The 23,800-nt window shown below is 42.2% G+C and overlaps 1 long non-coding RNA gene across 2 annotated transcripts; it reads left to right on the top strand.

Annotated features, from left to right (window-relative positions):
- Positions 1-3,878: 3,878 nt before the first annotated feature.
- On the top strand, positions 3,879-23,518 carry LOC133364142 (uncharacterized). 2 transcript variants are annotated; one of them, XR_009757845.1, is made up of 3 exons: positions 3,879-3,980; positions 4,100-4,174; positions 22,830-23,518. It is a non-coding gene; the product is annotated as an uncharacterized LOC133364142 (long non-coding RNA). The 2 variants fall into 2 exon arrangements; XR_009757846.1 differs by having other exon boundaries at positions 3,879-3,993.
- Positions 23,519-23,800: the final 282 nt, after the last annotated feature.

The raw sequence follows: 23,800 nt of genomic DNA, 5'->3' as shown, positions 1-23,800 counted from the left end.
TGCATGAGCAGAGATAGTGGCCAAGGAATCTACTATACTATTAATATATAGGTTAAATAGTAAAGGGGCTAAAACACATCCCTGCTTAACCCCTTTAAACGTAGGGATAGGGTTAGATAAATGGCCCTTGTTATTGCATCTAACCCGTAGGGATGTGTCCAAGTATAGTCCTCGAATCAATAGAAGCAGTCTTTTATCAATGTCCAGGGCACTTAATTTCTCCCAGAGTCTTTCACGAGAGATGGAATCAAACGCTGATCTAAGGTCAATAAAAGCTGTGTACATCATGGTATCAGGCTTAGTCGAATATTTAGATATTAAATGGTGAAGAATTAAGGCCTGATCAATGGTTGAACGTCCAGGCCTAAAGCCTGCTTGTTCCTGGGCCAATAGGTTCTTTTGCTCTACCCATGCATTCAATTTTCCATACAAAAGGGTCGCGTAAAGTTTGCTAATTATATTCAAAAGACTTATCGGTCTGTAATTGGCTGGATCGGTATGAGTACCTTTTTTATAAATCAGGATAATTATTGCAAGGCCCCACTCTTTAGGGATTTTTATTGAGCGGTTAATATAAGAAAACAGAGCAGCTAATAAAGGGGCCCACCATTCTGGGTTTAATTTGAACACTTCCGCTGGGGTATTATCACTACCGGGAGCTTTCCTCAGCTTAAGTTTGGCGATTAATTCGAGGACCTCCGGTATAGTAACAGGGGCCCATTCAGGAATTTCATCTTCCGAGAAATGTATTACAGCACCACTATCAGTGTTCTTTTGGTATAATCTGGTAAAATAATTCTCCCAGACAGCTGGGGGGATATGGCAATCTAAGTTGGATAAGGGTTTTGGCCAGTTATACGAGACAAGTCTCCAGAATAAGGTAGAATTTTTTAACTTGGAGGCATGTAGTAGGCGTAGCCAGGATTTATTCAATTCTGTTTTCTTTTTATTTTTAAGCAAATTCTTATATTGTTTCCTTGCCATACAGTAGGTTAATAAATGTTCAGGTGATCTATTTACTTTATAAGTTTTATAAGTTAACACTAATTGTTTTTTATTGTCAAGACATTCTTGGTCGAACCATGATTTTGATTTTTTTTGAAGATTTTTCCTATTACAGTTAGAAGTTGTTAAAAAGGATTTTTGGAAGGAAGCTATTAGTTCTTGAAAGTAGGGTGATGGGTCGTCAGGATAAGATATTGTAGTGATGGATTCTCTTATCATTAAAATAGCTGGAGAATTTAACCATACATTTAATTCATTCTCTAATTTGGGTATCCATCTCAGCCTTCCCAGACGAATGTCTACCTCCTTTTTAGTAAAAGTCTGGTGGTTCAATAATAAAGATGTTGAGCAACAATTAAGAACAGTGTTTAAGGGTCGGTGGTCACTCTCCGGGTGATCTTCCACTTTGAAATTATCCACTAATTGAAAAAGTTCATGCGATACAAAGATTAAATCAATTAGGGATGCTCCTCTTGGGGATAAATAAGTAAATTCCCCTTCAAGATCCCCTAAGGTACGACCATTTAGAAGAACCAAATTTAAATTAGTTAATTTTTGCATCAAATAGATGCCAGTATGATTTATTCCACTATCTCTTGATTGTCTTGCAGGTATGTTAAAGAAGCCTTCTATTATGGGAGGAATCATTTGATATTTGTTGTACAAAGCAGCATCAGACACACCTAGTCTGGCATTGAAATCACCAGCAACTATCAGTAAAGCTTCAGGGTATGTAACAATTAGATTCTCTAAATATCCTTCCAAGCTTAGGACCTTATCGATGGCAGTTATTTTATCTTTACTTGGAGGTAAGTATACATCGACAAGCAATAGAGTGTAGCAGGGCAGTTTTATAATTAGAGCCATAGCTAGGTTTAACAAAGATTCAAGCCTTACAATTTGAGCATTAATTTTAGTTGATACAAAAAGACAGTTGCCACCTTTTGGAGGACCACCTTTGGAACTTTGGGTAGCCTTTAAATAAAAAGGGGCATAGTTATCTAGGCGAGGCTCAGTGATTAACCAGGTTTCTTGTAAGCAGATAATGTCAAATTGAGCTAAAAAATCAGTGATATAAGGGTCTAGATCTTTATTCTTCCATCCTGCTATATTCCAGGAAATGATCTTTAGTTGGTGTAAGCTTGAGGGAGGACTTTGTCTGATTTCAGTAGGCCGAGGGGCAGAAAGATCCCCTGGTGATATTTTTTCGTCAACCTTCAATTCCATGGGGTACAGAATGGTAGGTTGACCCAAAGAGTTAGGGATTGTTGGAGTATGCGTAATTAGTTTTTGCTTGAGATTCCCCTCTACTAATATCTCACAAGGATCCTCACTCTCTTTTCCAGCACAATGTAGAAGGGGCGGATTTGTTGTTTCTAAAAGTTCTGGATTTGCTCGTCGGTTCACCAACCTAATATGAGTATCATCAGGTTGCTCCTTTCCTTTCGCTTTTAAGATAGTCACTAGATTTTCAAGGTTCGTCAAAATTTCCAGTTGTGCTTCTATTGACAATGCAGAGTATGGTTCAAGTAAATGTTGTTGTTCCGGAATATCAAACATTCCTTCCTCATTTGGAGCAGTTGGGAGACTAGTTCTTTCATGGTTTTCTTGGAACTTTACAGCATTTATATTTATATCTTCAGGGGTCATCGACTGGGAAAACAAGTCCCTTGTCCCCACGTTCAGTTCTGAAGGTCGGGGTTTAAGCTCATTTAAAGTCAGAGGAAGTAGACTTTGTATTGGGGCTACATTTTCAAAGACCCTATAACACCTTAAGTTCTGTGAAAGGAGTAAATTTCTATTTTCGTATAGGAAGCTGGCTATTATATTATCATGAAATGTAACTATAGCTCTTGCTTCCATATAGTTAAAGAAAAGGTATTCTATCGAAGCAATCTCCATGCACCAGTCTAGTTTTGGAATAATATGTTCCATTACAGATTGAAAGTGCTTCCTTCGTTGAGTCTGGGTTAGAGCTCCTTTGGGCTTAGGGAAGTTTGTTATAGCTATTTTTTCCTTGCTTAGGACCAATTCCCATGATTTGGATTTATGTGTCTCAGTCGATTCAGGATTATCCAAAATCACTTTAGATTGTTGAGGTTGAGATTTAATATAATTAGATGAGGAGGAATATGAAATTGGAGTATTAAGCTCTGTTTTAAGAGGTTCTTGAGCAGCAGAGTTATTATTTTGCACCATTTGAGCCGAGATAGTTGTATTTGTACTCTTATCCATCTTTGTTTTCTTAGATTTCCTTTTTCTCCTCTTTTTGCCCTTGTTAGGTTTAGGGGTATCCATTAGCTTAAAAAGTTTATCAAATCTCATGTGAGGTTTATTTCGGGTCTTACAAAATTTAATGTTTTTACTCTTCTTAGGTTGGTTAGATGTTTGGGAGCTCGTCTTTTTGTCTAGCATGGTGAAAGATGATTTCAGGCATGAGGTTTGAGTAGCCTGTGAATTTGTGTGTAATTCAGTTGTCACTCCTTCATGGTAGTGTTCTTTCTTAATGATTATATCGGCTAATGTGGAGAGCAAAGCATTCGACTCAGCCACAAAGTTGGAAATTTGTATTAGGGATTGAGTCACCACTTGGGGCCAGTCTTCATTAGCCGCAGAGCCTAGTTGGTTATTCAAATCAGGTCTTTTGTCTTTTCATAAAGATGCCTAAATTCTGAGGAGCTAGACTTGAATTCTTCATAGATTGATGAGGATTCAAGAGGGGGCATTGAGCTGCAAACACTTAAAGCTGAGGTATTAGTTTGCTTCCCTTGAGCTGTTACTTCAAAAAGGGAGTTTCCCTCTGCAGCTGCTGTTAATTCCTGAGCCAAATTATGTCCAAACAGCTCCTCAATGTTTTGAATCCACGACAAAGAGTTATCCAGTGACCAATCATTATTACAGTTCTTACCAGGCATCGTGGATTTGATCTCCTTCCCCAACCCAACTTCCTCCGCTGTCCCCTTTGGGCCATAAAAGTGCGTCATCTTGGTTTGTATTCCTTTAACTTGGAGGGAATTTATATTGGTGCATAGTTCTATCCCAAGTTCTTTACATTTCTTTCTGGTTAAAACCATCCTTTTAACTTGATATTTAGACTTCAGCTACAATAGACCAACAGATCAGCACCTCCCAGGGATGACGCAGCCAAAACAGAGATCAGCTTCAAAGGGTAAGAGCCGCAGTATATTTATGTTTGTATCCACAAGGTTTAAAGGGAGGCAAAGAAGATTAAGATAACTCTCAGCACAGTTTGTTAGTTAATTATCATTCGTCAAGTCATTAGAACCATTTGTTACAGAGCAGGACTTTACCTCCAAGACGTTCCAGGTTCGCAGATATATCTTCCTCAATAAATAGAGAGCTTGCTTTTAGGACTTAGCTTTTCTGGCATTCATGAAGTTTAAGATTTGAAGTTTAGGAAGGATTCCCGTTTATCAGTCTGGGATTTAGTACACAAGGAGGTTGTTATTAATAGTTTTCTTCCGAGCACCACTCCGACTTCAGTAAACACGTCTTTGTTAGTCAGCGGCCATCTTCCTTTTTCCCCTGAGAATATCCATTTACAATGGAAGGAAGACAGGTAGAGGAACACAGATAAGGTTAGACAGCCTAGGCAGCTGGAGGAACCTCTCTTTATCTTCTCTTAGGTGTACAAAGAGAACCATATAGGAGTTGTTCTTGCTACACTTCCAACTGTTATGTAAATTTTGTTGGAAGTGGGGCAAGAGCAACTCCTGTTTTGTTCTTTTGTTTATGTTCCAGAAGGGAGATAGAGCTAGGGTCCTTCAGATGGATAGGCTAGTTTACCTTTACCTGTGATGCTCTGACTGACTTCCTTCTGTCGCTAGACTGTTACGTCTTTAGGGAAGCTTACCTGCCCCTCCTCCTTCCGCCCTTTCCACTCCTTTGTCCTCTGACTGTCCCGGAGAGAGGAGACATTCCTTTTTCTCTGCTCTCTCGCCTAGCACCTGGGCGTTACACGTCCAACTTAGTTAGTTAAACTAGGTTTGCCTTTCTATCTACTATGTATTTCTATAAATAAAGTAGCTTTTCTTATTTTACTAAGTCTCAAGTCTCAGTGATCCTGATGCAGGGTAAAAGCCTGCTTTCTTAGGTAAACGCACACACACACTGGCACACTCGCATTTCAACATCTGCTGTTACTCTGCTGCTGTGGTGTTGCTTTAAACTAAATTAAACACACAAATTACACACAGCCAACAAATTTGTATACTTATTAGCAGAGATTGTCAAAGGTCTAAGATGCCTGTGTGCCAGTGTGTGTATTTTCCTAAGTGGCAGGCTTTTACCCTGCATTTAGATCACTGAGACTGTGGAGAAAATACTCATCTTTTCAGAGAATGGCCAAGAAAGCCCAGATATGAATTTAAAAGTGATTTTAAAGCTAAGAAATCTGACTAAAGAATAATCTGGCTCAGGAGCATCCTGTCATATCTTCACTGATAAAAGTTTGTTTAAAAGTCTGAGACCTTGCTCGAGAAGAGTTTATATGCCAGCAGGACAATGCATTGAAACTAAATTGAAAGGCAACAGAGTGCTGCTATGCAAGATGCCAAAGGTTACCAGAGAGCTTAAAAAATTTATTTAGGTTCCAGAATTTAGGGAAATTTGTTTAATTAATGTTTAATGTTCCCACAATTATGAAATTATTTAATTTGTTTATGGATAGATGCAATATTTATGATCAAGAAGAAATATGTTGTACTGTTAAGCTCAGAGGTGGACTTTTGAAACTGGACCATTTCCAACCTGTGCATACTAACAGTTTCAAAGATGGCTGTAAGTCACAATGTGAATGTTTATGGCACTATAGAATGGGACATGCCATTTCCCCCCAGAATTAATGCCCTAGAGAAGGACACTTTGGCTAGAGGCATAAAAATGGGGAAAGTGCAAGTCTATGGAAAAATGTGAATGCTGTGTGAAAGTTAAGAGTACAAACCCAAGCTTTCCAAAGCACAGTGAGAGGGGAAAAGGCCTTTACAGCTAGGGTTACCATCATTTTGTCATTTCAAAAAGAGTACATTTGGCTTCGATAAGTGAAAAGTAAGAGTATGAACATAAGAACATAAGAAGAGCCTGCTGGATAAGGCCAGTGGCCCATCTAGTCCAGCATCCTGTTCTCGCAGTGGCCAACCAGGTGCCTGGGGGAAGCCCGCAAGCAGGACCCAAGTGCAAGAACACTCTCCCCTCCTGAGGCTTCCGGCAACTGGTTTTCAGAAGCATGCTGCCTCTGACTAGGGTGGCACAGCACAGCCATCATGGCTAGTAGCCATTGATAGCCCTGTCCTCCATGAATTTGTCTAATCTTCTTTTAAAGCCATCCAAGCTGGTGGCCATTACTGCATCTTGTGGGAGCAAATTCCATAGTTTAACTATGCGCTGAGTAAAAAAGTACTTCCTTTTGTCTGTCCTGAATCTTCCAACATTCAGCTTCTTTGAATGTCCACGAGTTCTAGTATTATGAGAGAGGGAGAAAAACTTTTCTCTATCCACTTTCTCAATGCCATGCATAATTTTATACACTTCTATCATGCTGTTGCGCCATCTCAAAAAGAGTACATGTACTCTTAAAAGAGTACGGTTGGTATCTTATTTACAGCTCATCCACTCAGATCTATGTGGGCCCTTAAAGATCCCCTCTCAAGGAGGAAACCATTATCTGTTATCCTTCATTGATGATTATATAGGATGCTGGGCCCAATGTCCTGTAGGACTCTGCAGAGTTGCATAGCAGAATGGAGAGTATTGAGCAAGCTTATGTTTGTTTGAATCTTTGCTAAAGATTATACCTTCCCTGCAAATTATTCAGACAGAGACTTTAAGCTTTAAAATAAGAAATAACTACTTTATTCTGGAAGTACATGTTTGATAGGAAAGAGTCCTATATCTAGCTAACTAGCTAAGTTGAAACAACGAGCACTGATCCCAGTCCTGGCCCTCATGCTGGATGAGAGGGAGAGACAAAGGAAAGATGTCTGCTCCCCTCTCAAGAAAGAAGAAGAATGGGAAGGAGGGAAGGAACTGGGATCAACATCCTTTGCGTATCAGTCTAGCAGGAAGAGAGAGACAGCAGGAGATCAAAGGGATAGGTATAGCCTAGCAACCAAGAGGTCTCTTTCTAGCTACCCTTTTTAACCCCATGCAGCCTCAACCCACAAGTTGGAGTTGAACCTCATACATTCCAACAGATTATTTGAAGTACACTGTAATGCATGTGCTAAGGGAAAGAAGTCAAGTGCTTCAGAAACTCAAAGATTATGTCAAAGCTGTTTCCGATAAGTCTGGCTGCAAACTACAGAATCTAAGATCTGATAATGGTGGAGAGTATGTCTCTAGAGTCATGGAACAGTTCCTGTGTGAAGAAGACATAGCACACTAGATCACTGTGAGTTATTCTCCATGGCAAAATGGGGTCGTGGATGTTGGAAGTGGGGCAAGAGCAACTCCTCTTTTGTTCTTTTGTTTAAGCTCCAGAAGGAAGATAGAGCTAGGATCCTCCAGATGGATAGGCTTTGTTTACCTTTTACCTGTGATGCTCTGACTGACTTCCTTCTGTCGCTAGACTGTGACACCTTCAGGGAAGCTTACCTGCCCCTCCTCCTTCTGCCCTTTCCATTCCTTTGTTCTCTGGCTGTCCAGGAGAGAGGAGACTCCCTTTGTCTCTGCTCTCTCCAAGCATGAGGCTAACCCCCACACCTGGGCGTTACGCCTCCAAATTAGCTAGTTAGTTAGAACTAGATATGCCTTTTCTATCTACTATGTATTTCTATAAATAAAGTAGCTTTTCTTATTTTACTAAGTCTCCAGTCTCAGTGATGCTGATGCAGGGTAAAAGCCTGCCTTCTTAGGCAAATGTATGCACATGCTGGCACACTCGCATTTCAACATCTGCTGTTACTCTCTGCTGCTGTGGTGCTGCTTTTAAACAAAATTAAGCAACACAACTACACACAGCGCAACAATGGAATGCTGGAATAAATCCATTTTGGAGGTGATTCATTGTTTATTAGAAGATGCACAGTTACCACAAATATACTGGGGGGAAACAGCAGTTACTGCCACCTACCTGCAGAATTGGATTCCTACAACTGGAACCAACAAAACACCATTTGAACTGTGGCATGGACACCTACCAAAAATGACTCACCTGAAAGTGTCTGGATGCAAGGCCTTTGTGCACATTGCAAAGGAAAAGAGATAAAAATGCAACAACTCTGCAGAGGAAGGAATATTTATTTGATATTCTGTCAAGCAGAAGGGGTACAGATCCCAAGACCAGTGAAGTTGGAGTGTACAGAGTTGTTCACTTTGATGCAGGAAAGTACACACACCAAACAGAAGGGGTGCCACTTCAAGCAAATGACAACAATGATGATGAAGTAGAAATTGAGCTATTCATCCACAACAAAAAGGATGATTACAATGTGCTAGCAGAGGAAGATGAGAAATCTGAACCAGAAGGGGCATTGGAGCTAGAAAGGGCAGCTGTGCCACCAGCACCCAGATACTCTGAATGCACCGACAGAGCTTTACCATCCCTAAGACTTGCCTACCTCATGAGAGATGATGAATGTCCAGAACCAGAGACCCAGGAAGATATTGAAGACTTCCCCAAAGGCTTATCAGGTTGAAGCTGATAAGTGGAGGCAGGCAGCCAAGGAAGAGTTGGAAGCCCTAGGCAATAATAAATCTTGGACACTGACCAATCTTCCTCAAGGGAGAAAGGCAGTAGCTTGCAAGTGGATCTTCAAGAAGAAGCCAGACACTGAAGGAAATATGGAAAGATATAAGGCAAGACTATTTGTCAAAGGTTACTCATGGAAATAAGGATTAGAGTATGATCAGACCTTTGCTGCAGTAGTCAAGAATACTACCTTCAGGATACTGCTTAGTGTCACTGCCAACAAGAAAATACAAGAGGAGCACATGAGTATAAAAACAACATTCCTGCATGATGAGGTAGAAGAAATGCTTTGATCTGGATTCCTGCACTGAGCAGGGGGTTTGACTTGATGGTCTTATAGGCCCCTTCCAACTCTACTATTCTATGATTCTATGATCTACATGTGCCAACCACTAGGGTTTTAAGTTCAAGGAACAGTAAACCTAGTATGCAAACTGCAAAAAACCATCTATGGACTTAAACAGGCTGCTAGAGCCTGCTATGAGAAACCCAGCCAAATGCTCCCAAAAGAAGGCTTTGCAGGGCATAGCTGAACCATGCTTGTACAGCAGATCAGGAACAACAGGCTTGCCTTTTGATTTACATAGATGATCTGCTGTTAGCTTATGAACACCCACAGGACAAGTAACAGTTAGTGAATCATCTAAACAAGGAGGTTGAGTGCCTATGTGATGTTACTCACTAACTCAGAATTCAAATGGAAAGAGAAGATGGATCCTTCTTGCTGAGTCAAACACAAAATATCCAAGTTCTTCTTGAGAATCTGAGACTGAAGGATGCAGATCTAGCACCTACTCCAATGGAGATAGGATACCTGAAACCAGATCACAGCAACTAACCATGGGAAAACAATGAGAGCTACAGAGAAGCCATCAGGAAACTCCCTTATATCAGCAATTACCAGGCCAGATGTGGTGTTAGCAGTGGGATACTTGTGCAGGAAAACCAGCTCGCCAACCTAGTAGGACTGGGAAGCAGTCAAGATTGGTGAGATACCTGAAGAGCACTGCAGACTTAAAGCTGAGGTTAGTAGCTACCCAAAATCCCTTCTAGTGGACTATGCAGACACTGACTGGGCTAAATACACTACAGATTGAAAATCTATCAGTGGAAATGTCTACTACTATGTAAATTCAGTTATCTGCTGGGCAAGCAACAAAGAAGAGACTGTAGCACTCTCTTTAAGGAAAGCAGAGTACATGTCAGCTTCTGGAGGAAGCAGGCAATGGGCATGGCTGCTTGCACTATTTAAAGGATTAGGCATCTCTATACCAGGTCCTGTAATGATGCATGAAGACAACAAATAATGCATCAGACTCATAGTCAGAAGGGGTGAGTTCATGAACCAAGCAATTGATGTGAAGCACCACTGCATCAGAGATACCTGTAACAGATGGCTACTCAAGATGGAGTACTGTTCAACTGAAGAGATGGCTGCAGTTGCTCTGACCAAGGTGTTAGGCAAAGTCAGACATCAGAAGTTAGCAGGCAAGATAAACCTCTTGGCCTGAACCTAACACTTGTTGAGAAGGGGTTCTGGAAGTGTGACAAGAGCAACTTTTATTTGTTTCTCTTTGCATACCTAAGGAGAGAAAGGGGGGGGTCCTCCAGCTGGCTAGGTTCCATATCCTTAGCTATGTTCCTCTACATGTCTTCCTTCTGTTGTAAACTGATTCTCTCAAGGAGATGACCTCACTTCCAAACTCTCCTTCCTTCCTTCTTCTTGGACCAGCCAAGGGAAAGCAGACATCTTCCCTTTGTCTCTGTCCTCTAGTTGGTTAGCTAGAACTAGAGCCTTTCCTGTCAAGTATGTATTTCTTTTAATAAAGTAGTTTCTTCTTGTTTCACAAAGTCTCAAGTCTCAGTGATTCAAAGCAAGGTAAAAGCTTGTTTCTTCTCAGCTAAGCCACACACACACACTCTGCACAGAAATGCTGGGCAAGTTACACTAAGCTAAACTTTGCCAATTTACCAGTACCCTAACAATACTTAGGATGTTATTCAGCCAAGTAATACGCAGAGTAGACCTATTGAAATGGATCTATTTAAGTCCATTTATTTCAATGGGTGTACTCTGAGTATGATGTTGTTGGATAGTAGCCTTAGGATTGTACTATACCTCCTTTGCAACTCTTTCAACCCATGCTTACTTGGACCAAATTCACTGGGACTTACTTCTGTGTAAACGTACACAGAATTCCAGTACAGGACACTTGCTTTCTGATTGTAACCCTGAAAGGAAGACCACTTATTGCTATGTGCAGTTCTCCAATACTCTTTCTGTAGAATTTCATTTAAACACCAGATTCCTCCAAGTGCAAAAATTATTTATGTCAACTTTGGAGGAAAGCTGCCCTTCTCATCCAGTATCCTCTAATATAAATACAACTGCACAAATGTCTAGTGTCTTCATTTTGAACAATTTATTAATTGCTCCAACTGCTTCAAAATAAGATTCAGAGGAGACTCGTGTCTATTCAGAAGTAAGCCCTGTTAAATTCAATAGGCCTTACTTTCAAGGTAAAGGGGTTTAGGACCGCAGCCTTCTACTAATCCTAAATCCCTTTAGTTGCTTGTCATGGGCCTTTACTGTCATGTGTTTAGGGCGCAATGCCAACTTTAAGAGCCACTGGTATCCCATATCTGAGTTTTTTTATAAACTGTTGCTGTTTTAATCTCGCCTGCTTAGATGTACATTTCATTGACACAGATCAAGATTTATTTCCGAATAAAGAGTTTTCCCTTTTTCGAAATGATAGCAATCGCGTCTGTTTTTTCTCTTGATTTTAAGACTCTAAATCAACAAAAGTGTTTGGTTTTTTTCTGTCAAGCCACAACTCCCCATTTTTTTCCTTACGGATGTGGTTGGATCAGAATCCAAACCCTCCGCTCCGCATTTTCCTTGGTTTAACGAGGAACTGTGGTTTCCCTTTTGGAGACAGGGAAAGCGTGTCTGTGTCATTGGCTGGAGCACAGAAAGCCTCCCATCTCCAAGGCCAATCAGAGCCCTGGCCCGCCTTTGGCGTCGTCTCTTAATCCTGCGCACAAATAAACCCAAGACTATCTCTCTCCCGCTGCTGAAGATAATATCAGCCTCCCCGCCTGGCTTTCCCTGTCCCACCATTTTAGGAGGACTTAAAAGAGCCGCTGGTTGTACAATCTTGCAAGAGAACACTCCCAACCCCACCATTTAGGAGTAGGCTTGCCAGGATTCCCTGGGAGGTAGAACTGAATTCGGATCACGAGCTCAAGAGGCCTTGATATGAAACAGAAGTCCGCCTGGAACCTTCTCTCAGTGGCAGAGCTGAGATCCAGAACCCTGGAAAGAAAGAAAAAATCATTCTCTGTTCAGAGTGCATTTGGATTTAGTGCGGATTGGACCAGGGCAGAGGTAGAACACACTTTTCAGCCTGAGGGTAGCCTTCTGGGTAGCCTTCTGCTGGCAGTAGGATAGCGGTGGGGAGGGCCAAAGCACGAGTGGGCGGAGCAACACATGTAAATATTACTTTTGTTTAACAGGCTGGTTGCTACACGCCCGCTCACACACCTCTTTCGATCCTCCATCAGGGGAAGCAAGAAGCATTACCAGTTTGCAAGGTCTCATTCCAGACAGGCAAAAACACTCAAGGAGGATGCAAAGCGTGGTCCGTGACGGGTGTGGCTGGGGAGTGTCCCAAGGGAGAAACAGAGTGGGTTGGAGAGTTGCCTTTGGGGCTCTGACCTGAGGTTACCAACCCCTGGGCTGGTGTTTTGAAGGGATGGTGCTGCTTCTGGTGCCCTCTCTTGTTAGATAGTTCTGGTGCAGATAGAAAGAATTATACATAGCAAAAGAAGTGCCTTACTGTTTACAATCCAGCCACGTACAACTGTGTGATGCTGTAATAATTTCTCCACTAGCGGTGCCTGGTGACCATTGTGATTAGAAGGGCCAAAGGCAGGCAGCCCAAAGAACAGGTGGAGCTAGAGCCCGTTTGGCCCCATTTTCTTCCCTGCTGTGTTCTGCAAAGGCAACAATGAGACCAAGGAGAAGGGCAGGGTCTCTAATGCTCCCATTTTACAGATGGGATGGCAGAATTCAAAGGAAGCTAAATTCACAAGAACGTCTGAAAACAATGGAATGCATAATGAAGTGTGGAAGACCCACTAACTGTGTGTTCTCTGAAAACTGTACTTCCAGAATAGCTGCATTCTCCTGTGCTTTATTCTGTAATGAGTAGCTGCATGACAGTTGGAAAATCAACAAAGTATTTTCCCTTTTTTGAGATGCAGTGGTTAGGAATGCTGCACCTGCTGAATTTCTGCCTGATCTGCAGCTTGTTGAAATGTCATTCTCTCAGTCAAAAAAAAGATGGCAACACAATGTTTCATGGGGCTGTTTTCTGACAACAGTGCAGTGTAGGTAAAATAGAAAAGAGATTGCAATGTGTAATATTGTTAGTGTTCCTCAAAGGTTCTGGTGGCTCTGGATCCTGCATTTTCCATTCAGCTTCAAGGAAGATGTATTGACTTATCAGTCCTTTGCATCAGTTCCTACCAAACAGATAGAAGAAGATAAAAGCAAGAAGAGTTTTTAAAACTGGCACTGTGCAGTTTTATTTTGGGTTTACAAGTGGTTCTGTTCCTCCCACAACCACTAATACAGTGAGAAGCCCCATTACATACCTTTAAAAAGTATATCCTCATAATGACAAAAAGAATGGAGATTGATTTTTTAATTCATGGAAGGAGGCCCAAACATAGTCCCATATTAATGTGTAATTTTTTTTCTTAATTGGTTATCTTGACATATTTTTCCAGTCATGAGTGGAGAACTGAATGGGCATTCCTTCCATAAGGCCCCTTTTGGAAAAATGGGGCATCATCATTTATTTCATCAGCCTGAGCCCTAAGAGTCTAGTCAAAGAACAACCCAACCTCCTGTGGGAATTCTACTGAGTTGCGTAGCAGAGTTGCGTAGTACTGCGGAACGGAGAGTATTGAGCGAGCTTAGTGTGTGTGTGTTTGAATCTTTGCTAAGATTCTACCTTCCCTGCAAATTAGTCAGACAGAGACTTTAAGCTTTAAAATAAGAAACAACTACTTCATTCTGGAAGTACATGCTTGATAGGAAAGAGTTCTATATCTAGCTAACTGGCTATGCTAGAGCAGCCTGCACTGGTCCCAGTGCTGGCCCTCATCCTGGTTGAGAGGAGAGACAAAGAGAAGTTGTCTGCTCCCCTCTCCAGAGAAAGAGAATGCTGAGAAAGGCGGAAAGGAACTGGGATCAACATTCCTTTGCTTATCAGCCTAGCAGGAAGGGGAGAGATGGCAGAGGATCAAAGGGATAGGTATAGCCTCAACCAGCAAGAGGTCTAGCTCTCTAGCTACCCTTATTAACCCCATGCAGCCTCAACCCTCCAACTTGGAGTTGAACCTCATACATTCCAACACCCCTTCTCAAGGAGAACTTGGTTCATTCTACAAGGTGCATCTTGCCTCATAGTTTCTGGTGTCAGACTTTGCCCAGTGGTTTGGTCAAAGCATCAGCTGTCATCTCTTCTGTTGGACAGTAGGTCATCTCTAGAAGTCCTTTCTCCCTTATGTCCTTCAGGTAGTGGAACTTCACATCAATGTGCTTCATGCGAGAACTTTGCCCTTCTGATTCCACGAGTCTTATGCAGGCTTGATTGTCCTCAAGTATTCTGATAGGCTCTGGTTCAGATACGCCCAAGTCTCCTAGAAGCTTGCGTAGCCACAGCATTTCCTTGTATGCCTCATCAGCTGATACGTACTCAGCCTCAGTTGATGAGTGTGCTACAGTCTCTTGCTTTCGACTTGTCCAACAGATAAGTGACTGCCCATAGTAGAACAAGTCTCCACTGGTTGACTTACGATCTTTGGTGTCTCCAGCCCAGTCAGCATCAGCATATCCTAGAAGTTTAGGATTTTGAATAGCTGATAGCTTTAGTTTTACGTTTGCAGTGCCTTTCAGATATCTTGCCACTCTCTTGACTGCTTCCCAGTCTTTCTTGTTTGGCAAGCTGGTTTTTCTGCAAAGGTATCCCACTGCTACCGCCACATCTGGTCTGGTTATTGTGCTGATGTATAGGAGTTTCCCTATAGCTTGTCTGTACCTTTCGTTGTCTTCCCAGGGTTGATTGTTCTGGTCTGGTTTCAAGTATCCTACTTCCATTGGTGTAGGTGCTGAATGTGCATCCTTCAGTCCTAGACTCTCAAGTAGGTCTTGAATCTTTTGTTTTTGGTTTAGAAGAAAGGATCCATTGCCCTCTCTTTCCATTTGTATTCCAAGGTAGTATGTGATGTCGCCTAGACATTTCACTTCAACTTCCTTGCTTAGATTATTAGAATTGAGATTTCAGGTGATGCCCTCAGCGTATTTACAAGGTAGATATTTTGGTATCCCACATGCCGAACGGTTATGTATAGCAGGGTGTAAGGTGCCAGAAGATTTGATTCATTATATGTTAGATTGTCCAATGTTTCTTCTTCCGAGAGCAAAATTTTTACTTCCAATGTTCCATATGAATAATGATCTCAGTGGGTCCCAGAAAGCGATTTTTTTATTATCATCTGTACAGCCACACATAATAATTTCCACTACAAATTTTGCTTTGGCAGCAAAGAAGTTCAGAGCTAGCTACGTCAAAAATAGTTGTTGTAAATAATGCCTAAATTCTGCTTATTTTAATCTTGAGTTGTTAGTTTTCTTTGTTTTTATGTATACATGCTTGTAGCACTTTTGTAACAGCCAATGGCTATATACAAATTATTAATAAACAAACAGATTATTTACTAACTCTTGCTTGTCTTGTGGATTCTCATAAGCCAATAGTAAATGATCTACATAAATCGAAATATCAGTCCATTTGTTGTTCTTGAATCTGCTATATAGGCATTGGTCTGCTTCGCCTCTTTTATAGCCTTGTTTCAAGAGCATTTGGTTCAGTTTGTCATTCCATGCTCTTGCAGCTTGTTTCAGTCCATAGATGCTCTTTTGCAGTTTGCATACTAGGGTTTCCTTTCCTGGTATTTCAAAACCTGGTGGTTGTTGCATGTAGATTTCCTCTTCTATTTCCCCATGCAAGAACACTGTTTTTATATCTATGTGTTCCACCTGCATTTTCTTCTTAGCAGCAACACTTAGTAGAGTTCTGATTGTTGTATGTTTGACTACAGGAGCAAAAGTTTCATAGTAGTCTTGTCCATACTTTTGAGAGTATCCTTTGACCACTAGTCTTGCCTTGTATCTCTCAATGTTCCCTTCAGCATCTGGCTTTTTGTTGAATACCCACTTGCAACCTATAGCTTTTCTTCCTTGAGGAAGCTTGGTAAGTGTCCAAGTTTTGTTCTTGTGTAGAGCTTCCAGCTCTTCCTTGGCTGCCTGCCTCCACCTCTCAGCTTCAGCTTTGAGTAAGGCTTCAATATCTTTCCAGCTCTCAGGCTCTGGAAGTTCATCAGCTCTCGCCAGGTAGGACAGTCTCAGTGGAGGTACACCTCTGTTGGTGCGGTTAGAGCGTCTTGGTACAGGACTCTCTGCTGCCCCTTCTGGCTGTGCAGGTTCCCCTTCTTGCTCTGATTCCTCACTGTCCTCCAGTGCTGGCATGTTGCTGTAATCTGTAGTGCTGTATGGTATTTCTACTTTATCTTCTTCACTGTTGTGGGCTTGGAATAGTGCCCCTTCTGGTTGGAATGCACCTTGACCTTCATCAAAGTAGACAGCTCTTTGGATTTCAATCCTTTCTGTTTTGGGATTTAGGATTCTGTATCCCTTTTGCGTTGAAGAATATCCAACGAAGATTCCTTCCTTTGTAGTGTTGTCCAATTTGGTTCTCTTCTGGTGTGGAATGTGACCATACACTTTTGATCCAAACACCTTTATATGAGCCAAACTGGGTATGCGCCCATACCATAATTCGAATGGAGTCTTATTGCCATTCACCTTTGTTGGCAAATGATTGTGTAGATAGGTGGCAGTATACACTGCCTCTCCCCAATGTTTCTGTGAGAGATTGGCATCTTCTAGCATGGATCTCACCATCTCAATTAGGGTTCTGAATTTTCTCTCTGAGACTCCGTTCTGCTCTGGGTTGTGGGGTACAGTGGTTTGATGCTCAATCGCATTTTCAAGGAGAAGCTGCTGGGTAGCATGTTCCTATTATCAGAACGTAGAATCTGTGGTTTTCTCTGAAATTTAGTGGTCACCATTGCCACATATTCTTTGAGTTTCTGAAGAATTTGCCCCTTCTCCTTCAACATATATATCACAGTGAATCTTGAATAATCATCAATAAAGCTGACAATATATTTGTTTCCACCATGTGAACGAATTGGCATTTCGCAAATGTCACTGTGAATCAACTCTAGGGGGCGCTTAGTCTTCCTTTCACTCTGTTTAGGAAAACTGGGTCTGGTCCCTTTTGCTTTAACACAGCATGTGCATCTCCCCTTTTCTTGACAGGGTTCAATTTTCATGCCTCTTACTAAATTATTATTTTGAAGGGTTTTAATCTTTTCAGTATCTCTATGCCCTAATCTTTTATGCCATAAATGTAAACATGACTTGTTACAGCATTCTTTCACAACATTAGCTTGTAGACTTTGCTGATCCACTTCATACATGCCTTTTCTCTTGGTAGCTGTGCATAAAATTTCACCATCTCTAGAAATTATGCAAGAATCTTGTTCAAATAGCACTTTGCATCCATTATTTGTCGCTTCACTAACAGACACTAAGTTGTTTGAGATTCCTGGGGTCCAGAGTGCATTCCTGAGATAAATTTCCTCAATGCCGCTTGGAGTCTGGCAAAACAGCTTAGCATCTCCCCGTGCCTTTATAGGCAGGACTCTCGAGTCAGCCAATTTAACTGTGCCTTCATATGGGGTTAAATCTTCAATCAAAGCCTTTTCATTTATTAGATGAGCACTTGCTCCTGAATCAATATAGAATTTATTGTCATAACATTTTTCAACATGAGTTACTTGAAAGTCCTTTGCACTTTTCTTTTCTGTCCCTTTAAATTCTTTATTTCTTGTCACATTGGTCTTTAAGGTGTTTTTCTGAATTGCATAGATAGCAATGCTTGGCTTTCACACCTTTGGATTCCCTTTGTTCCTGAAATCTGCATTTGACTGGCTTTCAGTCAGCTTGTTTACTAGCTTGTTTGCTTAAGAAAGAGGAGACTCCGTCTTCTCTTGCATCAGTTTTCCCCTTGTTCTTCTGAAAGAACTGCACTCTAACTTCAGAAATAATCTTGTTTAGAGTTTTGTTTTGTTGTTGCATTATAACTACGAAAGTCTCCATATATTTTGGAAGTGAGTCCAGAAATAAAGGTATTTGAACCGGTCCTTCCAAAACTCTGCCTGCTTCCTCTATCCCTTGGACAAGCACCATGAATTTTGTAAGATGTTCCTCAAAAAAATCATCCCTCATTTGCAAATTAATAAGGCTATGTAGCATTGCAATTAAATGCCCTCCGCTTTTTGGTTTATGATGGGATTCAAGCATAGCCCACATCTGTCTGGCACTTTTACAAGTCATAATCAGGGGAATCTGAGAGTCACTTATGCATTTAGTGATCAGGTCTTGTACCATTTCGTCTTTCTCAGTCCAAACTCTTTGTTCCTCCCGAGAAGCATCCTCTCTTGGTTCTGATCCTGCAATAACTTCTAACAGTTTCTGTTGCTTCAGGTGTTTTTGCATGCAAAATTTCCACAGTTTTCATCCTCTGGGTTCCGCTCTGTGGAGACCTTGCTGCTCCGTCATGCTGGCCATCCTGAAGTAAAAGCCTCAACTCTTCACTGACTAAAACTCTGAAGGTCTCTAATAGCTTCCTTGATTCAAACACAATAGCTCCTTTAATTGCTCAAATCTCCATTTGCATGGCTGGGCCCATAACCTGTGGGAATTCTATTGAGTTGCATAGTGCTGCGGAATGGAGAGTATTGAGCGAGCTTAGTGTGTGTGTGTTTGAATCTTTGCTAAGATTCTACCTTCCCTGCAAATTAGTCAGACTGAGACTTTAAGCTTTAAAATAAGAAACAACTACTTCATTCTGGAAGTACATGCTTGATAGGAAAGAGTTCTATATCTAGCTAACTGGCTATGCTAGAGCAGCCTGCACTGGTCCCAGTGCTGGCCCTCATCCTGGTTGAGAGGAGAGTCAAAGAGAAGATGTCTGCTCCCCTCTTGAGAGAAAGAGAACATTGAGAAAGGCAGGAAAGAACTGGGATCAACATCCCTTTGCTTATCAGCCTAGCAGGAAGGGGAGAGATGGCAGAGGATCAAAGGGATAGGTGTAGCCTCAACCAGCAAGAGGTCTAGCTCTCTAGCTACCCTTATTAACCCCATGCAGCCTCAACCCTCCAACTTGGAGTTCAACCTCATACATTCCAACACCTCCTTCCTCCTCTCTAGCAGTTAGTGCCTGTGCAAGACCATTGCAATTTAAAGGAAAAGACATCACGCTAATCATAGATAACATCTATTGAATGTTCAGACTATTGTCAGCTGCAGATATAAAATCCAGCAGTAATAAGTTCTTCCCCTTACCTGCCCAGTGGATCAACAATGAAAAAATATGAGTTGATGGGAAGGAGGCAGTTTGCTCATACTTTGGTCAAATTGACTGATTATGTCTCTAGATCTGCAGTGCTATTGAGCACATAGTACAAATGGTACATACTTGAAGATGTTTTATTATGTAAACCAGAAACTTATACAACAGCCATATGGTCTTGGGATGTAATTTCTTCTTTTTCAAGGTGTGAGATGCAGTCTTATTCTGAAAGCTGTATCTTCTAACCTAGAAAGGTTTGCAACTTACTACCAGATTGGAAGAGAAGAGCCTCCACCTGAGCTTTGTTGAGCCATTGTGGAAGCAAATGAACTTTGCACATGCTCAGAAGCTATCTTTAAATATTATCACAGGTGTCACATTCCAGGGTGTGCACTGCCAAAGCCAAAAGGGTCAGTGCTGGAGGTGACCCACCCATTTTTTCTTTCCCCCCTTTCTGTCTCTACCCCCTTGTCTCTGTCCCTCCCTCCCCCTCTCATACACTTATCTCTCTCTCATTCTCTGTCCCGTTCTCCTCTCTCTTCCCCTCACCTATGAAAACCAACCCCTCCCAGGTCTGCCTTTTGCAAATAGGACTTTTGTTTCTAACCTGAATTGCTGCAATGAGGGCAGGCTGAGCTGAGGAGGACATGGGTGGATCCAAAATGGGTGCTGGCCACATCATGCCCACGGCTGGTAGTTCCCCCCTCTTGCCCTTTGTAGACCACACTCAACCTGTGGCTATTGGGTTTCAGACAGCAGAAGCCAACAACTTTGTGAAGACCCTTCTCAGGATTAACACACAAGTATTAACAATATTTGCCAACTTGAGAGTCCGTTTTTTAAAAATTCCTATGGCACTTTACACAACGTTTGGAAGTTTCATTCAAAAGCACACTGGGAAGTGGCCCTGAAATTTTTATAAATTTTTATAAATCAAATTTTTATAAATTTTTGTAACTCAAAAATAGAATTTTTATTTATAAGGTCTTGTTGATTTTAAAAGAATACCAACAAGCTCATCTCCAGTAGTGTAGTGGCAAATCCAGAAGTGCAGGGTCCCTTCATGATAGTTACAACCACACACCCCTCCTTTTTGCTGCTGGGTTGAGAATGAGGTCCTTGTTAATGCTTTCTCTCACAACAACGGATATCTCTCTTGGGTCTGAGAAGAGTCATCTCAGTGGTTGACTCACCTCCTTTCCCGCTGATTGGCTCCAATCAACAGGAAAGGACAAGGAAGCATGTTAGAAGCCTCTTAGCGGCTAACATACTCCCCTTTCATGCTGATTGCCTCATAAGGATGCTGGAGTCATAGGGACTCTGCTCCCAAAAAAGTAAGGGATCTAAGACCCCCCCAGACCCTGGTCAACTGTCGGAATGTATGAGGTTCAACTCCAACTTGTGGGTTGAGGCTGCATCAGGTTAAAAAGGCGTAGCTAGAGAGGAGACCTCTTGGTTGCTAGGCTATACCTGTCCTTTGATCTCCTCCTGTCTCTCCCTACCTGCTAGACTGATATGCAAAGAATGTTGATCTCAGTTCCTTCCCTCCTTCCAGTTTCTTCTTCCTTCTCAAGAGAGGAGCGGACATCTTTCCTTTGTCTCTCCCTCTCATCCAGCATGGGGGCTAACACGTAGCTCAATGTTAGGCTCTCCAACGTAGCTAATTAGCTAGATGTAGAACTCTTTCCTATCAAGTATGTACTTCCAGAATAAAGTAGTTATTTCTTATTTTAAAGTCTCTGACTAATTTGCAGGGAAGGTAGAATCTTAGCAAAGATTCAAACACACACATAAGCTCGGTCAATACTCTCCGTTCCGCTACACAACTCTGCAGGGTCCTACAGGACATCGGGCCCAACGTCCTATATCAGCTACACCCCTGCCCATCTTCCAGCAGTAGGGCAGATACTGTGGACTCCTCTCTCTCCTCCTGCTTCCTGAATTTTGTGAACAGAAACAGTAAATGCAGAGCAGATTACAAAATACGGGGAAATACTTTGCACTAAAAATCTAGGCGTGTGTGCTACATTTTGGAACCAGGGTCAGCCCTGCCATTAGGCAGAGTGAGGTGGTGCCTTGGGGCTTTTGGATATCACGAAAGGGCAGCAAGTTGCTGGTTATTTAAGTTATTATCATTCTAACTGTTTTCCACCACCAGTGAGGGGGAAAACGCACTTAGGAGATTTTCTGCATCAGATATCAAAATCATTTGCCAGGCCTTGAGGAGGGGCAGGCCATTAGCCAGGGGGGCTGGGTCACCTGTAAACTTTTCAGCCTCCCTAATTTTTTCCAAAAAAAGGAAATAATTACATTTATTACAGAAAAAAATGTTCTGCCTCCTATTGTTTCGGGTGCCTCTCCCCGACCTTTTAGGCTGGCTACTGGCCAGAGGAGGGGTGCGTGTGACAGCGCCTTTGTGCTTTCCCTGAGGCAGCAAAACGTCGTCCTGGATCAACCCCTGAGGAACCCTGGAGAGAAGTGGCTCTGGAGCTACAGGCCAGTGAGCTCAAGCCTTTCTCAGGCTTTGTCCAGAGCAGATCTTTGTCATCAGCGCCGATTCTGGGGCAGACCTCTACGCTCAAAAGGAGCTAGAGTTTGAGAAAAGCTTTGAAAAGCATGGTTTTATTGGGGGGGGGGAGAGGGGCAGACAAAATACAATATGAGATCCCAGACTCTTAGAGATCTTTTTCTCTGCTTAGACTAGCTGGTCAGAAGTACGGGTTTTTTCTCTTCTACCTTCGCTTCCAGCAAAATGAAAGGACTATTGTATGCAAAACCTCAAGAAGGAGGAGAAAAGTTTTCTTGGATGAAAACGCGGAATTAAAAGAGAAGAAAGAAAAGAGAAAGGGGGGGAACGAGTAAGGCAAACAACAGCTTGCTAGCCCATCAGCATTCCAGCTGGTGGCCTGGAACTTCAGCTGGTGTTTGGAAAGCGGTTTGATGATTACACCCAACTCTGGAGCACGATGGCTCCTCGCCGTCTGATCTGACGTCAGGGTGTCCGTAGAGGCTCTCCTTGCGAGACAGAGCGAGCGGGAGGAAGGAGGGTTCTAATCGCTGCCAGATGTCCTTAATAGCAAATATCAAGACTTATATGGTGCCTAAGAATAAATTTGTAATCAGTGCTCCGCGACCCCATCATCAAAGCAGCGACATCGCTTGAGGAGGATACTCAGCCTGACTGGCTACCTTTGGGGAGAAGGGGGGGAGGAAAGGGGCGGGGAGGGCCACAAAGCGTCCTCTAAAAGGAGCAGGTCTCTCCGTCTCCCTCGCCTCACTCTCCAGGCTTCTCAGAATTGACGTGAATATATAATTCAGATAACAATTGCGCTCTAATCTCCACAAAAGGGGAAGGCTGAAACAGCTGAACCTTAATTGGCCCATTAGAAATGGAAAATACTTGAAGGTGCTTCTTTTTTTTTTAGGGTTTTTTTTAGCCTGTTTCATAGGCTGGAACTCAGAACCACGAGTGTGAGAGAATGATAAGTCTGAGTTATAAGCGTGTAAGAGGTCATAACAGTGGCAAAAACGCCGGATTTTTTTTCTTTTCCACTGTCCAGGGAAGGCCAATTTCGAGTGACTGGATCATCCAATTAAAATATGTCTCCCATCCTCGAGTCCAAACGCTTCCATCTCCCACAATAGGGCTGGACGGACTTGGCAGTCAAACGCTTTGTTTCAACGCGACTTTCTACTACACTGAGCAGGGTTCGCAGTTTTAATGTTGTACATCCACGGAAAATATTCCCAAGCGTTGAAGACCGGCGTACAAAGCAATGATGAATCAAATCAAATCAGTTAAATGGGCTTGAGTGGCTGCAGCACCGTCAAGTAGTCCAAACTGACGTGTCAGAACGCGTTCTTAGAAGTGCAACCCTCCTATACGTGTCTACTCAGTCCATTTAAGTTCAACGGGGCTTACTCTTTTGTAAGTGGATACAGGATCCTCCAGTGACAGGTGGATCGCAGCCTAAGAAGACCAGTGAACGGCTCCCCACGTCACTCTGACGCCATCTTTGACGTAGAGGCGAGATTAGCAATCGTTATCGCGTTCTAGGAACACGCCGTTGTGAAATGTCAGGAATGGGGGTGGCGTGGGGTTAGGCTTCCGCTCAGGCAATTTGGCAGTACAGAAAACTCGCAAAAACACCCACCAAGCTGGTCCCAGTGCTTGAAATGCGGTCTGTGAATTCCTGTCGCTTTATTTCTAATTCCTACTACTAAGCCATCTGCTGTTTTTGGAATAAAGACCAGAGAAAAATGAATGGAAATATTTCTTTTTCATCCTGACCTATTCATCGAAACATTTAACAAGAATAAAGTTATATTAATGCTGGAAACGCGCCCGCGCCCGCGCACACACACATAATCGCATAAGGTATCATCTCTAGGACTGGGAAATCTTTGTGGATTAATAGTTCAATCCTACCGATGTCTGCTGAGAAGCAATTCTCATTGAGTACAATAGGGTTTAAGCCCACGTAACTGAACTGAACACAAATGACTGCTTACAAAAGCGTTGAAATCTCTT

This window comes from Rhineura floridana, chromosome 9 (assembly GCF_030035675.1).
Source record: "Rhineura floridana isolate rRhiFlo1 chromosome 9, rRhiFlo1.hap2, whole genome shotgun sequence".
Lineage (NCBI taxonomy): Eukaryota > Metazoa > Chordata > Lepidosauria > Squamata > Rhineuridae > Rhineura > Rhineura floridana.
Note: the sequence above shows the minus strand (reverse complement) of the source record. Positions and strands in the feature narration are given on the sequence as shown.